The sequence below is a fragment of the Phascolarctos cinereus genome, unplaced genomic scaffold (genome assembly GCF_003287225.1).
Source record: "Phascolarctos cinereus isolate Bilbo 61053 unplaced genomic scaffold, phaCin_HiC Scaffold_726;HRSCAF=1367, whole genome shotgun sequence".
NCBI classification, from domain to species: Eukaryota; Metazoa; Chordata; class Mammalia; order Diprotodontia; family Phascolarctidae; genus Phascolarctos; species Phascolarctos cinereus.
The window spans coordinates 18,848,416-18,873,133 of record NW_027556098.1 but is presented as its reverse complement, the minus strand read 5'-3'; the positions used below and the strand labels follow the sequence as shown (position 1 = coordinate 18,873,133).

Genomic DNA, 24,718 nt, shown 5'->3' with positions numbered 1-24,718 from the left:
TCAGAAATCCATCAAAATATCCATGATTAATGGTAAACTATAACCTGAGCTCTGGAGAAGTACATGCTGTTCACCTCTCTGCAATTTTTCCCACCTTCTGAAAAAGTACATTTCACTGTCTTAAAACCAACCAAAGATTGATTTCAATATTTTCTTTCCTTTCTTGAAAAATAAACCAAAATGGATAGTTTCTGTTATTCTCACTTAGTTTTATCTCAGATAAAGAAATCAGAATTTGTTTGTTTTTCCTATTTTCTACTTCTGCCAAAAGGAGAGAAAAGCAATTACTAGTCTAAAATCATAGTTTTGTTTTAAGCATTTCTTCATTCTTTTTTTAAGTCTCCTGCCTCCTTTAAAAGAAAAAAAAATGTGAGAGGCGATCTTGATTTATCATCTATTGAACTAATTAATTTCGAATTGCATGATTTGAGGAGAATGTGGAAATGAATAAACCTGGAGAAAAATATGAATACAAGTTAACATTACTAAGAGCAAAAAGAAAATCTTTAGGGAAACATAAGGGAAATTCATTTATGAAAAGAGTGTCTTGTCCCAGCACAGCAATGAAAATGGGGACAGGATAACACTGACAATTGTAATCCACAGATAATGCCTAAATTTCATTTTAGAAAATTATTGCAGCTATCTGTAATAGAGAGTTGAATGATATGAATTTAACCTTTGTGATGACCCCACCCTCCCTCTAGTAGAGATATTAAGATGTCACAAAATGGCTAACAGGGAAGTGACTGGAATGAAAGGAGTAAGAGGCCTAGTTAAGACACTCTAAGATATTTGGCTACTGAATAATTGACATTTGACTATAGTTCCCCTTTGGTCTCATTTTTAATTCATTTCCTTATACTCAGAGTAGTATATTCTTTTTGGAGATGATTCATTTAATCTGCAATTTTTTTTTCAGTTCTATCTGCATTCCAGTTTTATGCATGCTTAGATTTAGATGAAGAAAAGTGAATTTTGACCACATCCGAGGCATTGATGGCCATTAGCATGCTTTTCAGAGTCAGTCTACTATTTCCCTGACATAACTAATCATAACTTTGTTTTGATGAATTAAAGAAATCAATCTAACTATCCTCAGAGAAATCTATTACGTTACCTCATCATGACATGGAAATGACCCTCAGTTGCGGAAGAATATAATAGAAGAGCATGAGTTCTGGAAGACACTGCCAAGCCAGAAAGGTTTCAATTATGGTTTATAGGCTAGAGACTACACTTGCTTTCCAAGGACCAACTAAGTAACTAAATAAGCATCACCAATAAGGAGGCCTCTTGGTGAGGAATTATTTGGCCGTGCTAACACAAATCTACACGTAAACCACATCCATTACTGAAAAAAATAAATAGGAAATGTCTTCCACAAGTTAAATCTATCTCTTAATATACTTATTTTGTTTCATAGATTTGCAAGGGCAAGAAATCTAAGATTGTTAAGTAAATGCATGGTTGTCTTGGCCAAACTGCTGATGAGCCAATTGCTTGAAAGACCACTTTTGGTTTTGCAATTCACATAGAACTCGTGCACTTTTAAAATCATTGTGGGGACTAATTCAATTTAAAAAAATTCTCTCTCATTGTAGTTTTATCTCCTACTGAATTGTTTAGAGGAGTCCCGGGATAGGTAACAAAAATACTATTATTGCCCTACTACTAGGAAAAGTATATGGGTTTCTTCAGAAGGAACATTGTGCATGCTATTAAATAAGTCATTCTATTGAATTATTTTTTTTTAAGAAATGGTAGCACTTCCAGAGAATAATTGTTAGTATGAGCAGACTTTATATTAACAGGCCATTCTTATACAAACTAAAAAGATCAACCACCACAGATCTACTAAGTTACTACACTGTACTAGGAAGTGGGAATGCAATAGGACAAATGAAACAATCCCTTCTCACAAACATTTTATACTGTAATGTGAAATGAAGGAAAGTAGGCTTACTAGTAGTAACAACAATCTTCATTTTGTATATCAATGTTATTTAGGCAAGTTTGAAAATCATCATGAAGCTCTCAAAAAGAGACATAACAGTCATTTTGGTTATGTAATCTTAGTTCTCTTAAAGCAGACAGTCACAGAATCCCAAGAGTAAGTTTAAGTTGTGTTACAATTGTATTTATCCCTATGATGTTCACTAATGCTAATACAGGTGGTGTAGATAATTATGTCTAAGTTGTGCTGCCTCAGACTACTGAGTAATTGGTATCTTGAAATATATTGCCTATCATTAAATAGCTTTGAAAGCAGCTGTTTTCGGGCTCTGTTTTCGAAGCCTTCAAAGCTTATGACATTTCTGTCAAAGAGGAAAACAAGTTCAGTTACAGAACTCTGTATCAGTCCATCCTAGAATATGTTATTGCCATTCATGCAATAAACACTCTTTCATTAATCAACATCAGAAAGATATCTAAAATATATTTAGTTTATTTGTCTGTTGGTTATGACTAGAAGGCATGTATGTGTGGTAGCATCTGTACGTTCATTAGAATCATGTTTTCTAAGGGATATCTGTCTTTGGCACAACTGCGAAATAAAGGAGTTTGTCTTTAGAATCTTTATCTTAACTTTTTGTGCGTTCCATTGCCTCACTCCCTCTTTAAGATATGGCATGAATTACCTAGTTACAACTTGCTCTCAGAGAAGAGTCTAATATCAGCCCTTTTCAACCTAGTTTAAATTTGAGTCAGTGTGTAAACTTTCCCAAGAATGTTGTATTTTAAGCCTTATCTCTAAGGAATAAAAGGGCATGACTATGAATTAAAGGTGACTTATAGTTTCAAATGTCAGCAAGTAGACTGGAAAAATTATTTCATAGAAAAGATGATTTTGGAAATTCTTTCATAAAGGAGGGGAAGCCTTTCATTTTGTTATTTAGGAGAGAACAAAGCTAACTTTTAAGCATATGTATCACCAAATCACAAATCTTCAAGGCTCTGCTGTTGTGTTTCAGGGAAGTATTCCTTAGAAATGCTGTTCAATGAAAAATCAAAAGACATAAGTCAAAAATGAGTGGCATTTAAGGAAAAATTGTTACTCTTGCTGAATCTTATCCATTGAATCTTTCTCTATTCCTTCATTGCTTAGTTTATTTAAACTGTAGTAGAGATGAACAATTTTCTTGGGCTGTGGCCACCACGACACAGAGTCCATGGGTATCTTCACCTAACTGGTGGCCAATTGCAGATGATACCACCATGTTGAGGTCATTGCAGAATCCACCAGCATTCCTGTGGTAATGTCCAGAGCATATAGCTTTAATGCCTGCATTGGTGAACTTGTCCACTAACTCTTGGTGACTGGCTTACTTATATTAAAGTAATCATCTTCTTTATTGACAGTTTTGAGGAAAAGAGGGATGTGCTAGAATATAATGGCATTCTTACACATCCTTTGTTTCACCATTGATAGTTGGGTATCAAGCCGTTGGTCTTGGGCCTGTTTCAAGTTGGAGCATACAGAGGAATCAACATATAATTGTGAATTCAGGACAAGAAAAAGCAGTCCTCCAACCCAGAAGCTGAAATAGTCATCTCCAAGTAAAGCAGTACTCATCTATAGCTTCTGATGTAGGAACATTACTAATGTCATGGTTTCCACTGACAAATACCAATGGGATTTCTTTGTCAACATCCTTAAAAACTTTCTTTAAATGCTTGGTCTCCATGGAGTTCCAGGCATAGCATGTATGAGATCACCACATAGAACAAAGAATTTAGGCTTTGGGTTGAGCTTGTTAATAGTTTGCACAGCTTATTCAGTTAATCTGATCTCTGCCCATTCATCATCACAATTATTACAGTCACCAAGTGCCCAGGCTTTTATCAGTCCAAATTGTGGATCTGCTACTGGGATAAAGTAGAAAGGGGATTTCCAGAGAAGCTTTTCTTCTTCGAGGAAAGCATCTAGTGTCCTGCCTCGGGCACTGAGGAAAATATCCCTCTCCTCCTCGGGTATGTCTCTTACACCAGCGTGGAGTCTGAGTTGGTGCAAAAGATATGGCCCACTGAACTAAACTGTCTGAACTCAGAGCCCTTTGCTCAGGGCAGGCCATAAAGTGATTTTTAAAGAAGGATAGGGATTCTAAGAGATTAAAGTAAAGAGGGGTTGTATGTGAAGAAAGGAAAATGAAGACAAGTGAAGACAAGACCATTCAAAGGAATGGAGATGGGATATGATGGAGTATGATGAACTAGGAAGAGGAAGAAGGTGAGCTTAGGATTATGAGAAAGGGAATAGTTTATAATTAACCAGAAAGGTAAATTGGAAATAGGCTGCAGAGGTTTTTAAATGCCCCAAAGATAAATTTGTATTTTATGCTAGATTGATGAGGAGTCATAGGAACTTATTGAGCAGGGATGTGCTGTAGTTAGACCTCTCAGTCCATCAATCTAGAGTCAACAAGCTTTTATTATGTGTGTGTGTGTATGTGTGTGTGTGTGTGTGTGTGTGTGTGTCGCACGCGCACATGCTTGCATACCCCAGGTGCTAAGTTCTGGTGATAGAAAGAAAGGAAAATTCAAAAAACAAAAAAAAAACCTAAAACTAAAACAAAACAACCTAATCCCTGTCCTTAAAGAGTATACATTTTAATGAAGGAGAAAATATGTAAATAATCAGATACATACAAGATATATACAGGTGAATATATCTTGGAAGTAAATGGAAGTTAGTCTGAAAGAGAATATCAGTGGCTAATGAAATGGGGAAAAGCTGCCTGCTGAAGGTGGGCTCTAAGGTGAGCCATGAAGGATGCCAATAATACTAAGAGGCAGAAGTGAGGAAGCTGAGCATGCCAGGTATATAATGTATATATATAATGTATAACCAGTATGAATATAATGTGTTTCAGGAACTGAAAGAAGGCCTAGGTAGTTGGATATAGAGTGTAGAAAAGGGAATGAGACTTAAGGATAGGAAAGGATAATCTTTAAATGACAGAAGACATCATATTTTTCCCTAGAGGTAATAGGGATCCACCAGAGATCATTGAGTGGGAGTGAGACTGAGTGTGACTTAAGATTTACATTTTAGAAAGCTCACCTTTGCAACTGAGTGGAGGGAGGATTGGAGTGGAGAGAGAATTCAGATAGAGGTACCAATTAGAAAGGCATTGCAAAAGCCCAGGCAAGATGTGATAAGGTTTTGAACTACTTTTGTGTCTATATGAGTAGAGAGAGGAGGATGTATATGAGATAAATTTTAAAGGTAAAAACAATATGATTTGGCAAAAGTTTTATTGCATAAGGTGAGTGGAAGTGTGGAATCCTGCATCAGTCGGTATGAATCTTAAGCTCAACATGTCCAGAACTCATTAACTTTTCCCCAAACCCTCCTTTCTTCTGAATTTCTCTATTACTGTTGAGAATACCAATTTCTTCCCTGCCAGAGGCCCACAACCTTGATGTTATCATAGATTCCTCATTTTCACTTATCTTAAATACCTTATAACCACTTGCCTGTTATTCTGCAGTACTTTTCTAACTGGTATCCCTGCCTCAATTCTCTCTCCACACCAATCCTTTTTTTCCACTAAGCTGCCAAAGTAAGATTTCTAAAATGTAAATCTTACCAAATCAAATCCACTCTCACTCCCACTCAGTGATATTCTCTGTCATTTAAAGTTCTTTATAACCTCATTCCTTCCTATCTCTCCTAAAGCTTACTCCTTTTCTTAAATTCTGTATCCAATTGAATTGTGATTTAGATATGTTAATGAAAACATTTTGTGTCCAATAATTCAACTAATTCCTAAATCTACAAATCTGTATTCTCATCATATCCACAACAATCTATTTCATCCTCCACTGATAGCATGAGAGCTTTTGCCAAATAGCTACAGAAGTTCACTGATCTGTCAATGTAGTAATTTTGCAAAAAAAAAAAATTAGTTTGGGCTGGCATGCCCTATTCTTGGCGAAGTCATTGTGACTCTTGTGATTTGTATTTATTTTTCTAAATGCTCCTCAGTCATTACTCTAATCACATGGTTTAAAAATATGCAAGAAATCCAAGTTGAACTCACTGACTTGAAATAATTTTGAGTTCTATATCTTTTTTCCAGTTTTTAAAATTGAGAAAATATTTGTTCATCTCTAGTCCAAAGGTAATTCAATTCAGTTAAACCAGCATTTACCAAGCACCTGCTATGTGCAAAGCTTTATGTTAAGCTCTGTGATATATAAAAAAACAAAGCAAAAAAACAAAAACAAAAACAGCCTTTATCACCAAACTTATTTTCTCCTGAAGGAAAGCAACATGTACTTAAGTAAATGAATATAAAGTGTTTAGAAAGCAAATAAATAAAAGTAATTTGAAAGTGATGAAAACATTGACTGTTGATATCATCAAAAGACTTGTAGAACCTATGGTAAAACTTGAAGGAGCCAAGGATTCTAAGGTCAGAGGTTAGGAAGATTGAAATTTGAAATTACATGAGTGAGGGACAGCCTATGCAAAAGCAGAGGTGAGAAATAGAAAGTCTCCTAGGGATAATGGAAAATATATCATTTAAATTAGAATGAAGGGGTTTATGAGAGGGAGTAATGAGAAATAAGTCTAAAAAGATAAGCTCCAAAGAGATGGATTTGGATCTTAACCTAGTGGCAATAGAGGGTTACTTAAAGCTTCTTATCAGGGAACTGACCTTTCATTCATTCAATAAATATTTATTAAGCATCTACTATGTGTCAGACACCTTTTAAGTATAGGGGATACAAAAAGAGGCAAAAGACAATCCCTGCCCTCAAGGAGGTAACAATTTAATGGGGGAGACAAAATGCAAGGAAATAAATGCAAAGCAAGCTATGTATGGCATAAATAAAAAAAAATAAAGGGAGGAAGGATTGGAATTAAGAGGAGTTGGGGAATGCAGTAAGAGTACTTTGTTTTCTTTCCCCTTAATTACTTATTTACTTTTCCACCTTGCATCTGCCACCCTGACTGCTTTCAATTCCATGAAACTAGTTACCAAGATACCTCCAGTGTTCCAAAGTCTGGTTTCCTACCTCCTTTCCTATGCTGTCTTTACAACATTAGATTGTAAGTTACTTGTGGGCAAGATCTGTCTTTCTTTTTATTAATTGTGTCACAATCACTTAGTGTAGTGCTTAGCAAGTCATTGTCGTATAACAAATGCTTATTGGATTGGACCTTTCTTCAAGATCTCTTATCTGGCTATTTGCAAATGCTTATTGGATTGGACCTTTCTTCAAGATCTCTTATCTGGCTATTTGCAAAGCAAAGAATCTGATCTTCTGTGGTACTTTGCATAGGAATTTTTCAAATGTCTGTCTTTTATTTAACAACCATCTTTTTCTCTCTTGATTATGTGCTGGCAGAATTGCAAGGTAGGTCACCTTGAGTTGCTTTGCTCATCAAAACACATTATCCCATTCCCTTCTGCAATTTCTGGTGAGCGCAAAATAGTTTTCAGTTATTCATATTTCCTTTCCATTATATTTGAATGTCTTTCTCCTTGATTACTTACAGAATTTGTTGTTTATCACTAGAATTATTAAATTTAACCACTATGTTTTAGAGTTTTAAGCATAGAATTTTTTTGTTTATTTTGTTTTGTTTTTTGCAGGTGATATGTAGGTTCTAAGGACTGACTTCATTTTTTGTGTTCAGAGTTTCTGTTATTTCTTGCATTATGATGTTCTGGTTTTGTTTTGTTTTTTGACTTCTCTGTTCTTCTGGGAGATCTATAGTCATTAAGTTGTCCCTATACAACTTCATTGGAAGTAATATGGAAACAACTTTGGAACATACTCATAAAATATGTGTATGTATGTGATGAGATCTAAAGGTTTAAGGGTGCTGGGACTCCAAAATCATAACACGCAGATCCTACCAAAAAGAATTCTACCCAAGTCTTCTTTCAGCCAGAGTCAAGGTTTGTTAAAGATTGGCCACATTAGCCAGACTCTTAAAGAATCTGAGCATCTGTGAGCTATTGACTAGATTGTAAGACTCCGAGCAGTGGCTAGATTTTAAGAGTCTGAGCACTTTAATGGGGACAAGATGGACCTTATATACAGAGGGACTGTGGGAGAGATCTAGGAATGGCCAGGTAGTCTGTGGGGACTGTGAGATAATAGAATGCCAGGGACCTGGACCACCTAGCCAAGGGAGAGTGAAGCCTAGCTAGGATTAAGGGTGGGAAGTGGCCAGGGACCATAGGGAGGTAAGACAATGGAGGGCTAGGCTAGGTTAAGGTAACAGAGAATTGGGAGATTGGGCCTAGCCACAGTGAAAGGCCAGTTGATGGGACTGTAGCCTCAGACAAAAGCCAGAGATTTGGCCATGTGGGAAAGCCCAGAGTTTTTCCTTTCTGGGGGCCAGATCCCATCCCCATCATATATGGGAACATCCAGAAAAATGTATTTATATGGAAGATCCTCCCCTTCAGTATCTACATGCTACTACAAGTCAGTCAGTCAGTTAGTCAATAAGGATTTATGAAGTATTTGTTATGTACTAAGCACTATGGGAAATGCTAAGGATACAAAGAGAGGCAAAAAGCCTTTAGTCTCAGAGTGCTCACAATCCAGTGGTGGAGACAACAAGCAAATACATACATACATACATACATACATACATACATACATACATACATGCATATATATATACATACATATATGTATACATATATATGTATATAAGCAAACTATAGACTGATAATTAAGAAATACTTAACTGAGAGAAGGCACTGGAATTAAGAGGAACTGGGAAAGGCTTCCTGTAGATGGAGGTTTTCAGGTGTTACTTGAAGGAAGCTGTGTAAGCCAGGAAAAAGAGATGAGGAAGGAGAACATTCTACATTCCAGGCTAGGGGATACCACAGAAAATGGCCAGAACTTAGATATAGAGTATTTTCTTTGTGGAATAATACAGAGGCCAATAAGGCATAACAGGTAAAGAGAGGTTTTTTTTAAAAAACTCAAAACAGGATTTTGTATTTGATCTTGGAAATGATAGGAAAATCCTGGAGTTTACTGATTATGGGGATGGGGGGGTGACATGGTTGAACCTGCTACTTGCTAGTTCAGTTATGCAGACTAAGCATTTATCTGAGCCAAGATAACAGCTACCTAGTCAGCCCTAAGCCTCTGGAAAGATAAGGAGATTCAGAGACCTATATACCATTCATTAGTAACTAAATTATTAAGTAAAACAGAAAGGCATTTTTTTCTCACTAAATAAAATAAAATGGTAGAATTATTTTTTCCTTAAACCTTGACTTACAAATTGTTAATGCAACATTAATTGACAAATAAGATTTCTGTCAACAGATTAGAAGTCCCCAGGAAGGGGAGGCAGATAGAACAACCTATTTACAGCTGTTGCCTGGCCAGTTAGCTTAACTTTCCCAGAGTAATTATATTTGCAAAGATTCTTTGCTTTCTGATAATAGCTCTTACCCTGTTTTGTTTCATGGATTGTTTTATTAGTCTGGTGAAGCCTAGAGATTTCTCCTCAACATATTTTTTCTTTGTTTTTTTAATGCATGAGAATAAATACATTGGATTACAAAGAAAACCAATTGTATTGAAATAGTTATTTTTTAAAATTTTTAATCGGCTCATAAACACTGAATTAAAAACTTCTAATTCAGGGTGTGCCAGTCCCTGTGATTTTACATTACTATATTTTCCATTCAACAGACATTTATTAAATGTCTATGACCATGCTAGGCACTATACCAAGCACTGGGACTATAATTACTGTTTTTAAAAAAATAGACAGGCCTGATCCTCATAGAGCTTATAATTTAATGGGGGCAGGGAGAGAAACCACACGAATCTACATTACATTACATTTACATTGTCTCACATTTTCCAGTTATTATTGAGTTGCTGCACATGCACAGATATCTATGTCTCTTCAACACATCATTATTGAAGTCTTTCTTCCCTTTTTTCTTTTCCATGAAAAGGAATCTTTATACTTCTTTCTTCCCTCAACTTTAAATTATTTGGCTTTAAATAATGATGAAGTTAATAAATAAATGTTCCCTTCATGAACTATTTCCTTTTTGGTCATGGGAACAACGGACACGACTTTTATTTAATTAGTATAAAGCATTTCCATGTGCAAACTCCACTCATTAATGTGAAAAATTCATCTGTATCTTGCAGTGTCCAATAATTTTAAAAATATTTTAGAAATACATTTCAATATCACTCCTATCTTTGTGATTCTAAGTATATCATTTTAAATATTTTTTAAAAATTATTCTGAGACATGTTTTACAAAACTGCCAAAGGGATACATGTCACCAAAAGGGAAAGAAATTCTCTTATACAGAATTTCCTAAGGTCCTCAGAGGTTAAATGACTTGCCCAGGGACACACAGACTGCATGTATCACATACGTAATTTGTCCCATGGTATTATCTGATTTCAAGCCAGTCCTCTTTCTATTGCTGCCTACTAACTCTCTCCAAGCTGCTGAAATAAAATAAAAGTTGAAAAAATTGATTTTATGACATTTTTCTCCTCTGGGGGAAATCACTACTTGTGTAACATAGAGCAGGGGAAACTTTCTCCTTATTAGTTGCCTTGAAGCAGAGGCAGAGTAATCATTTTAATAATTTATCTGATACATTATGGTAGACTCTTTCCAGTACAAGTTAGAGTATTTTTTTTAAAGAGAAGCTGCTTGTACTCCTCTGTCTCTGTCCCCAATATTCTGCAAATGAATTTATCTTATATACTGGTATTGTCTATCAGATTGGAAAGCAGATCAATTTTTTACTGCTTAAGGTGATATCTGTTTTGTTTTTAGGGATTCATATAGAATCTGGACTTGTTTTCTCATTATTAGAGTCAACTCTCTATGAGAAGAAATTCCCTCTACTAACACAGGCCAGCACTTTCTCTTTAATGTATAGACTTAAGTATTCTTTGTCACCATTATCATCATCATATAGTATTTATTTAGTGCTTTTTAACAACAATATTGTGAGATAGATACTGTTGTTATCCTCACATTAAAAGGCAATGAAACATGCCAAAAGGGAATAAGGGACTTGCCTGGTGACCCAGATAATATGTGTCAGAAGTGGAACTTGAACATTAAGACTTTTTCCCTTTTAGAACTACACCACGTTACAACTACTATAGAATTCCTTTAAAGATTATGGTAGTTTGTGTCAATGTAGTTTTCTTTATTTCCATGTATGTGTAGAAGGATAAGATGGAGGTGACAATTGTTTGTTTAAACAGGCAGGTGAAACTGTTGTAATTGCATTTTTTCATCATTATTATTTCTTTTTATTAAAATAGTTTGACTAGTTTCAGTGTTATTTGATATTTATTACCTTCTGAGTGTACCTGAAAAAATTAGCATAAGCCTTCTGAATGAATGTTCCATAAAACTTTGATTCTCTTTTTTTTCTTTATCTCAAATATATTTTTCAATTTTATTTATTCATTCATTTTTGCTATCCTCACTTACATCTAATTTCACATTGAAATCACTGAGTATTAATCAATGTATAGATTGACTAAGGTTTGAGGGGAGTATCTTGTCAAATTTTTCATAGAATTTCTTTTTCTTTTCATCTTCCTTACTGGAAGATCTCTTTTAATCTACAATTAGCCTCATGATGTTTTTTGTTTGTTGTTTGTTTTGATTTTTGTTGACATCCTTCATGAGCTTTTCATGACATGTGACCAAGTAGCTTATGAAATATTGTTTCTCATTTCTTTTGTGCATACAAAGAATATAATTCAAATAATTTGTTTCTTTAGGAAAATTAGTGAGGCATCTGTATCCTTACCTGAAATGTTATATCTTCTGGTTTAATTTATAATGAGAATCACATCATATCGACATGGTTCAGTTTATCTAGCACATCACTTCTTTGGTCCCTGGACAGAAGTTGCATATTTAAACCTCCAAGAGTTACATAAATGCTTAGAGATGGTTGTGGCACTGAGAAGAATTGGATATGAATTTTGCAAGCATCTGGACATCGAGGAAAAAGAACAATGATAACAACAACAGAAGCATAACAACAATAAAGAAAATAAATATGAAGAGAAAAATGGATATGTGACTGTGACAGTTTAAAATGACAGTCACTACCTCAATAAGCATGTGTGAATGGTTCTACTGGGCAGGGTCAGATAGGGCTTATTTTTATAAAATGAGTGAGATAGTCCTTTTGAACAATCCTTCTTTTCGTGTAAATTATTCTTCAAATTCCTTGTCTATTTTTAAATGGTCTAAAAACTGTTGTTCTTCATACCATAACCTTTACTTCTTTTTCTGGCATTCTGTTATCACTATAGAAATGAACAATGATCAGAGGAATGCTACAGTGGTCTTAGAGGTGCTCGGCCCCTACCCTAAGTAGGATGCTCACAGTGTTAGCATGACTTTTCTACTACTCACCACAAAATAGACAAGGCAGTCCATCCACTTGGAGAAGTGGGCCAGGTCAGATCTCAGATCATCTATCCATGCCACCCTTAAGTCACATCTATCTGTATGGTTATCTGTGTAAATGAAACTCCACTAAGTGTTGCCATAGTAAAAGTATCCATCACTAATCAGTCAACCTAGGTTTCCTTTTATTCAACTAGGCTGGACCTTGAATAGCAGATAGTTAGAACTTTCTTTTCTTTTTTCCTCTTTCCCTTTTATTTTTCCCTTTTCCCCTTTACTTTTTTTTATTCCTTTCCTTTTTTCCTTCCCTTTCCCCTCTTCCTTTTCAGCTCTTGTCTTCCATTCTCTTTTTGGCCTTCCCTTTCCCACTTTTCCTTCTATTTTATTTTTTTTTAATACAAATTTATTTATTTTTAGTTTTCAACATTCACTTCCACAAGTTTTTGAGTTACAAATTTTCATCCCATCTCCCCCCTCCCCACCAAGATGGCACATTCTGAAATACCCTTCCCCTAGTCTGTCCTCTCTTCTATCTCTCTCCCGTTCTCTTCCCCTTCTATTTTCCTGTAGGGCAGGATAGACTTCTGTACCCTATTTCCTGTATTTCTTATTTCCCAGTAGCATATGAAAACATTTTTTAAACATGTTTTTAAAACTTTAGGTTTCAAATTTTTCTCTTCCTCCTCCCCCCCACCCTCATTGAAAAGGCAAGCAACTCAATATAGTTGTACATGTGCAGTTATGCAAAACACGTCCATAGTAGACATGTTGTGAAAAACTAACTCTATTTCCCTTCATCCTATCCTGCCCTCCCATTTATTCTATTCTTTCTTTTGACCCTGTCCCTCCTGAAAAGTATTTACTTCTGATTACCCCTTTCCCAATCTGCCCTCCTCTCTATCATCCCCCTGCTCTCTTGTCCCCTCTCCCCCTATTTTCCTGTAGGGTAAGACAGATTTCCATACCCAATTGAATGTGTATATTCCCTCCTTAAGCCAAATCCTATGAGAATAAGATTCACTCATTCCCTCTCACCTTCCCCTTTCCCCTCCACTGTAAGAACTTTTCTGTTTTTTTTTGTGAGATAATTTACCCCATTCTACCTCTCCCTTTCTTCTTCTCCTAGTATAATCCTCTCTCATCCCTTAATTTTATTCTCCAGATATGACCCCTTAATCTTCAACTCACCCTGTGCCCTCTATCTATCTATCTACATATACATACATATAATTTTTTTCCTCCAACTACCCTAATACTGACAAAGGTCTCATGAGTTATAAATATCATCTTTCCATGCAGGAATGTAAACAGTTCAATCTTAAAAAGTCTCTTATGATTTCTCTTTCCTGTTTACCTCTTCATGTTCCACTTGAGTCCTGTATTTGAAAGTCAAATTTTCTATTCAGCTCTGGTCTTTTCATCAAGAATGCTTGAAAGTCCTCTATTTCACTGAATGACCATTTTTTCCCCTGAAGGATTATACTCAGTTTTGCTGGGTAGGTGATTCTTGGTTGTAATCCTATCTCCTTTGCCCTCCAGAATATTATATTCCATGCCCTATGGTCCTTTAATGTAGAAGCTGCTAAATCTTGTGTTATCCTGATTGTGTTTCCACAGTACTTGAATGTTTCCTTCTGGCAGCTTGTAATATTTTCTCCTTGACCTGGGAACTCTGGAATTTGGCTATAATATTCCTAGGAGTTTTCCTTTGGGGATCTCTTTCAGGAGGAGATCTGTGGATTCTTTCAATTTCTATTTTGCCCTCTGGTTCTACTATATCAGGGCAGTTTTCCTTGATAATTTCTTGAAAGATGATGTCTAGGCTCTTTTTTTGATCATGGCTTTCAGATAGTCCAATAATTTTTAAATTCTCTCTCCTGGATCTATTTTCCAGGTCAGTTGTTTTTCCAATGAGATATTTCACATTGTTTTCTAATTTTTCATTCTTTTGGATTTGTTTTACAGTGTCTTGATTTCATAAAGTCACTAGCTTCCAATTGCTCTATTCTAATTTTTAAGGAAGTATTTTCTTCAGTAAGCTTTTGGACTTCCTTTTCCATTTGGCCAATTTTTCTTTTTAGGGCATTCTTCTCCTCATTGGCTTTTTGGACCTCTTTTGCCATTTGGGTTAGGCTATTTTTTAAGGTGTTATTTTCTTCAGTATTTTTTTGGGTCTCCTTTAGCAAGCTGTTGACTTGTTTTTCATGATTTTCTTGCATCACTCTCAGTTTTTCCTCTACTTCCCTTACTTGCTTCTCAAGATCCCTTTTGAGCTCTTCCAAGGCCTGGGACTGATTCATATTTTTCTTGGAGGCTTTGGATGTAGGAGCTTTGACTTTGTTGTCTTCTTCTGGTTGTATATTTTGATCTTCTTTCACCAAAGTAAGATAATATAGTCTGACTCTTTTTGCTGCTTGCTCATGATCCTGCCAATTACTTGAGTTTTAAACTCTTTGTTAAGGTAAGAATCTGCTTCCAATGTGGAGAATGTACTGTCCCAAGCTTCAGGGGTTTGTATAGCTGTTTTCAGAGATACTTGTAGGGACCTGTAAATTTTCAGTTCTTCCAAGGTGGTATGATAAGGGGCGAGGTGTTTACTCCTTTCCTGGCCTGCCACACAAGTACCCTTTCTGTCCTGTAACTGTGAGGAGGGGTTCTCTCCACAGCCACTACAAGCTCCACCAAGCCAGCTCTCCTCCTCACCCCAGCACTGCTGCCCAGAACTGTGGCCCAGATCCAAACACGGGCAAAGCAAGAGATTCCTGCCTCAGCACTGGCAAAGAGATCTCTGCAATCCCTCTCTGATCAGCCACTGGATTCCCCCTCAGTCTGTGGGCTGGAAACTCGGGAAGCAGCTGCCACCCCCCAGGGGCAGGCTCTTGGGGAATGGAGCTAAGACCCTGCCTTCCTTTCTTAGCACCGACAGAAACAGACTTTTCCCACCGACCTTCTAAGTTGTCCTTGGCATTGGTGGATTGAGGAGTCTGGAAACCTCCACAGCTGCCCAAGATTCAGTCCTCTGAGGCCTGCTCCAGGTTCTCTGTGGCCTGTGTGCCCATGCCGCGCTGTGCTGTACTCACAGCCCGGGGCGATATACCTTTCTGATCAGTCATCCAGGTTGTCTTGGGCTGGAAATTTGTTTCACTCTGTGTTTTTGTGGGTTCTGCTGCTTCAGAATTTGTTTAGAGCCATTTTCTATGAGTATTTGGAGGGATTTGGAGGACAGCTCAAGCAAGTCACTGCTTTCACTCTGCCATCTTGGCTCCGCCCCCCTTTCCTTCTCTTTTTCCTCTCTCCATTTTCTCCCTCCCTTTCCACTCTTTCCTCTTCCCCTTCCTTCAGCCTTTTTTCTTCCCTTCCCTTTTTCTTACTTATTCATTGATCTATTTGATTGCTTTTTTTCCTATGCATTTGATTATTTATTTAGTGACTGCGCCTCCCTATCTAACCCGAGCAGGAAGTGCTGTGGCTATGCACAAGTTGATCCCACCTCTGCCACAAAAACTTTTAAGCTTCTCTACTTTCAACCTGGATCTCGTTGCCTCTCCTGAAGCAGCCTGTTCCCACTCTCCCTTGCCAAGTGGCTCAATGTATTTGTGCCAGATTTAATGCAGACATACGCTGTCTTTATCTCAGAATTCTTGAGATCAAGTAATCCACAAACCTGAGCCTCCAGATATGAAGCTTACAGGTAAACACCATGATGTCTGCCTTGTTGGAAATGTTGAGAATTTGTGCTCTGCTAGAATAAACTTCAAGAGCCCAGGGTTACATTCGTGACATTATGAGGCATTAGAGTGATTCTGTTGCAGGCAAAATAATCACCACAGCATGTGTGGCATCATGTGAATGGGCACCAGAAGGGAAATATGGAATTTTCTTCTCTAATGGCAGTTTAAATTTGATTTGGCTTTACACCTCTTTAAGCCTGCTTAAAAGCAAGACTATGAATGAAACAACCAACCAAGGTCCTCGGCATATACAATGTTTAATTAAAAATAGCAGACTCTATCTGAAATTGTGTAATGGAATTGTCTTTAAACATATTTTAGTTGTAAATAATAAATAAAATGCACATTATATTGGGAAATATGCACATTTGAAAGCTAATGTTCAGGAAGGTAAATATATATAAACACCTTTATTATATCACTCAAATAATATCTGACATAACATAATACCAGATTGTTTTCTTATTATTACTAAGCATGAATACTTTTTGGATAATTATTTGGAGTACAGTAAATTGATCCCCCTTAAGGAAACAACAGTGATTCTGAGAACATTAAACAAATACGAAAAATAAAAGTAGTTTTCATTTACATGGTAATTAATAAAAAAAATTGCAGATGACTTTTCAAAGTGAAATGCTTTTCTTCTTTGCTTTATGATTCATGAAATATCTCATACTAGTCTTAGAATGAATAGACCTGAGTTTCAGGCTATGCTTCAAAACTAGCTATGTGACCTGGGCAAGTGGCTTAACCTCTCTTTTCCTCATTGTCCTCCTAGGCAAACAATGAATCCCAACACATGGTAGTTGACTTGATATAGTAGAAAGTGTAATAGATTTAGAGCAGGGGACCTGGACTTGAATCATTGGTCTCAGCCTTACTGAATGACTGTCACTAAATGACTAAGTCATCTTTGTGGGTCTCAATTTCATCATCTATATAATAGACACTATTTCTGCTATGGACAAAACTGTTTTAAATAAAGCATTTTAATCAGCCTTAAAGTGCTATGGAAGAAAGTCGTTATTGTTATTATGAGTGGCTATTAATTGGTGGTTACTTATTGATCCTTATGTCTATAAATGTAAATAGAATGTAGCCTGGACCTTTGACTTCATTGGCATAGGGAACTCTCAGATGTAGAAATTTCCTTTACCTATGGAATTCTCAATTGACATTAGATAGATTGAAATTCAACAAGGCCACAATAATTATATTCATTTCAAAATAACTGTATCTGAGCACACTTCTTTGCAACTTACAGTCTTAAAGAGTTGCCTCATACACAGAGAAATTGAATAATTTGCCTGGTGTCACAGTGCCAGTATGAATCAGTGGTGTAATCTGGGTCTCCCTGGCTCCAAAGCCAGTTGGCTGGTTTGATAATTCTGAATCTTTTCTTCTTCCTCAAAATTAACTGTGAATGTCACCAGAATTTCCTTTTTGAGAACAATATTTTTCTGATTTACCTTTTTTTGTTCCTTTGTGGGGGAAGGGGAGAGAACGAGTTGTAAAATCATAGATTTCAAAGTATAAGGGACTTTTGATAGTTACTAATCAAATTCAGAAACTTTATGAATGAGGAGATTGAAGACCAAAAAATATAAGTGACTTGACTAGAGTTACCTAGGTAGTCCATGTTAGTTAAAGACAAGATTTGAACTCAGATATTTGGTTCCAGATTTGGATACAAAACTATTCCCTTTATGACAGAAGAGCTTCAGGCTAGGGTATACCATAAACCATTTCTCTGAACTTCTAAAGATCTACTCTTCTTTAAAATACATTCTAATATACCAACAGACAGAAAATTGACATGAAATAAACCTAGAACAACAAAATAAGGGGATAAAGCAGTTGTCCTCCTAAGACATCTTGAGAGGACCTCAGAGAAGACTCCAAGGGCTGAAATTTGGCTTGAGCAAAGTGTTAACACTTCCAGGCCAACTCCACTGAATGAACAAACAGTAGACTCTGAGGGAAGCAGATTAGGCTTCAAGAAATTTCACCTCAGGAATTTTTACCTCACAAACTTTCATCTAAAGAACAACAGATGGGCTGAGTGAGAGAAGATTGAAGGACCCCCTGCTGTTTAGGTAAGTCAGGCCTAGCAGTGCTGAACAGATACGGTCTCTGCCTATGTCTGTGGACAAGGAGCAAGCACCTGCCTGGTGAGTGAGGTACCTCAGGGAGCAAGAACATTTTCAGGCGTGGCTGAGGCTTAAGGGAAGGAAGACAGGAGTCCCTGAGATTGAGCCCCTAGACAGAATTCAGAAAACAACAGTTAAAAGGAACTGAGGCCTAGGACAACATTACTAATAATTTGGGATTAAAACTTGATAATAAAAATAAGTTATTAAAAATAAAATAGGACAAACTAAAAATAAAAATGAGTATGCACAGGAAAAAGAACATGATCATTGATAATTTACTTTGGTGTAAAAGAAGTTCTGGGTTCATATTCAGAGGAATATAGTAAGGTTTACAAAAAGGTCACTCCTACCCTAAAGAGTAACATCAAATGGTCATGAGCCCAAAAAGAAATCTTGGAAAAATTTAAGAATCAATTTAAAAATCAAATAAGAGAATAAGGAAAAATAATAAAAAAAAACATAAAAGCAATTCAAGAAAACTGTGGAAAGAAAGTTAACCAATTCAAAAAATAGATACAACATCAGAAGGAAGAAAATAAAAAGGAATTCAAAAATTAAGAGAGAACAAAGAAAAGTTAGAAAAACAGCAATCAAAGAAAATTATGAAAAGAAAGTTAACCAATTAGAACAGGAGATACAAAATCTTAAGGAAGAAAATAACTCCTTGAAAACTAGAATTGGTCAAGTAGAATCAAATAATGTTATAAGACACCAACATATAATAAAACCAGGAAGAATAGAGAAGAATCTGAAACATCTTATTAGAAAAACAGCTGATCTGGAGAACAGATCAAGGAGAGACAATATAATAATTGTTAGACTACATGAAAGTTACGATAAAAAAAAAAGAACCTGTATACAATAAGAAATTGTTAAGGAAAATTGCTCTGAAGCTCTCGAACAAGAAGGTAAAGTAGAAATTGAAAGAATCCACCAGTCACCACCTGAAAGAACTCCTAGGAAGAAATATACACAAATATCATAGCCAAGTTTCAAAATTCCTAGGTTAGAGAGAAAATATTGCTAGCAGCAAAGGAGAAAAAAACCAACAATTTAAATACTGCAGAAAAACAATCAGGATTTCACAAGACCTTGCAGCTTCTACACTAAAAGATCATAGGTTTGGAATATTACCTTTTGAAGATCAAAAGAGCTAGGGTTGCATCCAAGAATAACTTATCCAACAAAGTTGAATATAATTCTGAATGAAAAAAAGATGGACATTTGATGAACTGAAATACTTTCAGGTATTTGTAACAAAAAGACCAGAACTCAGTGGAAAATTCAATATAAAAAATCCAGAAGAAATATAAGGAAATCATTAAAGTCTAATTATAAGGCACTAGGTAAAGGTCTCATATCTCAAATATATAAAGGACTTTGTCAAATCTATAAGAATATGAGTCATTCCTCAATTGGTAAATGGTGAAATGATAGGAACAGGCAGTTTTCTGATGAAGAAATCAAAACAATTTGTAGTCATATAAAAAAATGTTCTAAATCATTATTGCTTAAAGAAATTAAAATTAAAACAACCTTGAGATAACATTTAACACATATCAGATTGGCTAAAATGATTGAAGGGGAAAGTGACAAATGTTGGAGGGGATGTGGAAAAATGGGACATTAATTCATTGTTGATGGAGTTGTGAACTGATCTAATAATTCTGGAGAGCAATCTGGATTTATGCCCAATGAGTTATTAAACCGTCTGTACCTTTTCACCCAACAATACCACTATTTGTTCTGTTTCCAAAGATGATCAGGAAAAATATATATATATGTTCTAAAATGTTTATAGTAGTTCTCTTTCTGGTGTAAAAGAACTGGAAATTGTGGAAATGCCTATCAATTGGGGAGTGGCTGAACAAGTTGTTGTATATGATTGTGATGGAATAATACTGTGCTATAAGAAAAGATGAGCCCTATGATTTAAAAAAAACATAGAAAGACTTGCAAGAAATAACAAAGAGTGAAATGAGCAGAACCAAGAGAACGTTGTGTACAGTAACAGCAATATTATTTTAAGAATTACTTTCAGTGAGTGAATTATTTTGTCTATTATAAATACCTAAAATAACTATAAAGTATATATGAAGAAAGGTGTTATCCACATCCAGAGAAAGAAGTGATAAATAGACGTATGTATAGAACAATTTTACATATATATACACACATGTGTGTATATATGCAAGTACATGTATACACACACACACACACACATATATATATCTATATATATCTATATATATCTATATAGATCTATATAGATATATATAGATATATATAGATATATATATACATGTATAAACACATACCTAAGTAGATTTGCAGTTTCATGTACAATCACCTTTTTAGTTGTACTTTATTATGGACATGCTTTTTTATTCTATAAATTACAAATACAATTTTAAAAGTACATTTGAAACTATGTATCAGACTAAAGTATTTATCAGACCATCCATGACATTTTACTACTGTACCTATCTGTCACAAACTCTAAGAAGACATGATTAGAATTTCACAAAATTCCTATTGTTTTTATTTACCAGCTAGTTCTTTATTGGTTAAAATCAGTTCTAGAATAGCTGCCTTCCTCACCTTCTAAAATGTAAAATTATCAGTAAATCAAATGAAAAAAAGTGTGTTCTAATTTTAACAGCAAGGAAGCTCCAGATATGTATCTGGGGATATATGTATATGTATACACACACACACACACACATATACATACATATATATACATATATACACATATACACACACACACATATATATATATGTACATATGTATAGAATTCCCCTAGCACAACCCATATCCTGCTTCCATGCCAACTTTGTGTTCTACATCATAGAACTGTGATCATCAAAAATTTTGTAACTTCCCGAACATTTGTAAGACAAATACTTTTAATTAATTTTAGTTGTGTACTTTTAATTATATTATATTTAAAAATTAGTAAATAAACTGATTCAGAGATAGAATTTTGGAGCATGAGAATCAAAGAGCCTGTGACCCATTGTCCATTATTTGACCTTTAAGAATAGGAATAAGAATAAGAAAGGAAAAACTGCTTGGCCTTTTTCCTAACTGTGTGCAATTTCCCCCCCAAGTTTGCGAAGTACAGATTGACCTTACTAGACCTTTGAACATGCCTGAGATAAATAGAGTCAATCAAACATGAGTCATTATGAAGAGCGCTTTTACCACAATGGTTTTGGAGAATAGATTGAAGGCAGTGCCATTAATAATAGGAAAAGCCATTGTATTTTGAAAGAGTTGATGGCAGTTGGAATGGAAATAAATTACTCTGTGTTGTGTTAAGATGGATGCTGCAGATTTGCATAAGTTATTTATCAGTGCATGATCTAATTTTTTTCTTAACTGATATGATTTGTTGTTTTAGGAGATAGTAAGAAATGTAGAAAACAACATGGCTAGATTGATAACATTCAGTTCAAATACACAGACACATATACACTCAAACAAGCAAGTATATGTTTAAGAAATGCTCAGATAGTAATAGGGCTAATCTTGTCATTTCAGCAGTCATAACGTGTAATTTTGCAAAAAGCATTGATTGTAGTGATATATATCACTGACAAAGAACTAAAATGATTGAATTGACCAAACTCCATGCTGCATTTGTGAAAGCATGTAAACTAGAACTTATTTTTCTAGATAACTGTGAATTGTTGAAGATATAAAAATTTTTTTTAATGTCTAAATGATGACAAGCATGTAATGAAAGGAAACTAAACAAGATCTTAATTATCTATGAACACTAGGCAATTGTTCCAAGGAGCATCTGAACCAAAGTGCTTTATCTTCACACTCATAAATACAAATCAGAGTTAAAAGTCTTATGATTTACTCAAAATAGACTAAGAGTAATAGGGTCCAGGGAGAGAACATGTAACATGTCACTTGAGCTTATGGCTCGGGAAATTTGCTGGTCCATATAATTTAAATCTTTCCATTGACAAAATTAGTTACTTAATTAAAAAGACATTTCAAAAAGGAAAATTAGTCAAATGGATGTTTTAGCCATTCAATGATGAAAGATTTCTTTTCAAATATATATGAATGGATCAATAAAAAAAAATATTACATGCTTACTATTTGCCAGGCTCCACTGTGTAAAATGCTAGTGATATAAACACAAAAAGAAAGATAATAAGGGCCCTCATGAATCTTATGTTATTACGGAATTAAACTTAAATGAATTAGTATTTTGATTTATGTGTATACAGAGACATATTCAGGAATAAAGAGGCTAACCATGTTCTTGATAAAGTTATTTTAGAATATCCTGAGTTTGTTAATGAGCCTTACTTAATAATGAATGAGGTGTCTTTTTAAAAGCAGTAGGTGGAATCTGCTTAGAAGAAAAGTTGTTTGTGGTTTGATAGATTTGACTTGATAAGTTTTTAAAGATAGCAAAAAAAAAAGATAGTGTTAGAGCAAAACAATTGCAGGGAAATTTGGATTTACAAAATTGATATAGTACTAATAACCTTGGGAAAAACAATCTAAGATTTTTTTAAGCTCCTTCTTTGCTGTTGCTTTCTCAAATTACTACTCTAAAAATTAATTATTTCAATTCAGGATGAGAAAACTTCATAATGAATGTTGTACATTAAGCAAAACCAATGAATATTGATTTCTTACATTTATTAAAATTTTTTTCAGGCATTATTTTTTCTTTTGGGTGGGCAAGAGGAGTTAGAGATAGAGAAATTTAAGAAAAGAGATGCTATGTGAATTGTGCATTTTGAAAGGAAAAGAATTTCTTTGACGTGTATTTTTTGATCACACCAAAGAAATGAGACAAGCTACAAAGGATATTGACTAAGAACATTCCAGAAACATCATCAATGTAAGCAGCATAAATACATATATTTTAATCCTTTCTTGTCTTGTTATCTTTTCAGTTGAATGTAATTTTCATATTCTAGAGGGGTTTTTTTTGTTTTGTTATCTATTTGAGTTTGTGTTTTGCTTTACTGTAAATAAAGTAATTAGAATAATATTTTGGGGTAAAATACAATAAAAATTAAAACCATCAACATGTATTAAGTGGATTATAAAAATTAATTAAACCCAACCAACTCTAGAATGTTCTACATGAGACTGAGACATAAAGGACAAACCTAAAGGGTGCAATTGTTATATAAATTATCACAGTGCTTCATAAATCTTTATTGCATGAAGAAAAACCCATCAATTTAAGAATCCATCTATTTATATTATCTCTCTAAGATTATATTCCTAGATTTATCTTATTTTTTTTCAAAGATTTTTAGTCTCGTAATTTAGCGCTTCCTGAGGCAGACTATTTTCTGTAACTATTAGCTCTAATTATTAGGATATTTTCCTATAATATAATAACAACAACAACATTTATATAGTGCTTACAATGTGCTGGGATCTTGCTAAGAGCTTTACAATTATTATTTCATTTGATCCTCCCAACAACTCTGAGAGCTAAATGCTATCATCATCCCTGTCTTAGCAATGAGGAAACTGAAACAAGCAGAGGTTTAAAAGCATTTTCTTTTAAGATTCATTAATTTACTTATTTTGAGTTTTCAACATTCACTTCCACAAGATTTTGAGTTCTAAATTTTCTCCCCATCTGATGCCTCCTCCCACCCCAAGAAAGAGTGAATTTTGAATACCCATTCCCCTAATTTGCCCTCCTTTCTATCTCCACTGCCTTCTCTTCCTTTTCTATTTTCCTATAGGACAGGATAGATTTCTATACCCTATTGCCTGAATATCTTATTTCCCAGTTGCATGTGAATACAATTTTTAACATCTGTTTTTAAAATTTTGGGTTTCAAATTTTCTCCCTTCCTCCCTCCCCACCCACCCTCATTGAGAAGGCAAGCAACTTGATACAGATTGTACTTGTGTAGTTATGCAAAACACTTCCATAGTAGTCATGTTGTGGAAAACTAACTATATTTCCCTTCATCCTATCCCACCCTCCCATTTATTTTATTCTCTGTTTTGACCCTGTCCTTCCTCAGAAGTGTTTGCTTCTGATTATCCCCTCCCCAAATCTTCCCTGGCCTCTATCATCCCCCTGCTCTCTTATTTCCTCCCCTCCCTTTTTTTCCTGTAGGGTAAGATATATTTCATACCCAAATAAGAGAATGTGTTATTCCCTCCTTAAGCCAAATCTGACGAGAATAAGATTCACTTGTTCTCTTTCACCTTCTCCCACTTCCCCTTCACTGTAAAAGCCTTTTCTTGTCTGTTTTATGTGAGATAATTGACCCCATTCTACCTCTCCCTTTCTTCTTCTCCCAGTGTAATCCTCTCTTACCACTTAATTTTATTCTCCAGATATCACCCATTCATCTCCAAATCACCCTGTGTCCTATATCTATCTATCTATCTA

The 24,718-nt window shown here is 35.0% G+C and overlaps 1 pseudogene; it reads right to left on the bottom strand.

Annotated features, from left to right (window-relative positions):
• Window positions 1–3,055: 3,055 nt before the first annotated feature.
• LOC110221560 (serine/threonine-protein phosphatase CPPED1 pseudogene) overlaps window positions 3,056–24,718 on the bottom strand; it is a 55,921-nt pseudogene continuing 34,258 nt past the window's right edge.